Raw genomic sequence first — 462 nt, 5'->3', positions numbered from 1 at the left:
TTCAGTCGGTTTTAACAGTTCATAATACACTACGCCGAGCTGGTCCCACCAAATACAGAATATGACCTTGAAGCCGTGAATTCGGTTTGGCCGTCGACGTGGAAGCATGGCCGGAAACTCCCCATGATTTTCTGCGCTTGGGATTATCGTAATGAACCCATTTTTCGTCCCCAGTCACAATGCGATGCAGAAATCCCTTCCGTCTTTGCCTTTCAAGCAGCTGTTCATAAGCAAACAAACGCCGTTCAGTATCTCTCGGCTTCAATTCGTACGGCACCCAATTTTTTTACTTCTGAATCATTCCCATGACTTTGAGGCGTTTTGAAATGGCTTGTTGAGTCACTCCCAATGATCGTGCCAATTCTTCTTGATTTTGAGTCTTGCTCAAGTAATGTCTCCAATTCTGCATCTTCGAAAACCTTCTCTCTTCCACCGCTATGCCGGTCTTCGACGTCAAAATCA

At 45.5% G+C, this 462-nt stretch overlaps 1 protein-coding gene across 1 annotated transcript in view; it reads left to right on the top strand.

The window, feature by feature from the left end:
- LOC108688239 (Bardet-Biedl syndrome 5 protein homolog) overlaps positions 1-462 on the top strand; it is a 24,245-nt gene that overhangs the window by 2,863 nt on the left and 20,920 nt on the right. The window lies entirely within an intron of this gene.

This window comes from Atta colombica, unplaced genomic scaffold (assembly GCF_001594045.1).
Source record: "Atta colombica isolate Treedump-2 unplaced genomic scaffold, Acol1.0 scaffold104, whole genome shotgun sequence".
In the NCBI taxonomy this organism is placed as follows: domain Eukaryota; kingdom Metazoa; phylum Arthropoda; class Insecta; order Hymenoptera; family Formicidae; genus Atta; species Atta colombica.
This window is presented reverse-complemented; position numbering and strand designations above follow the sequence as displayed.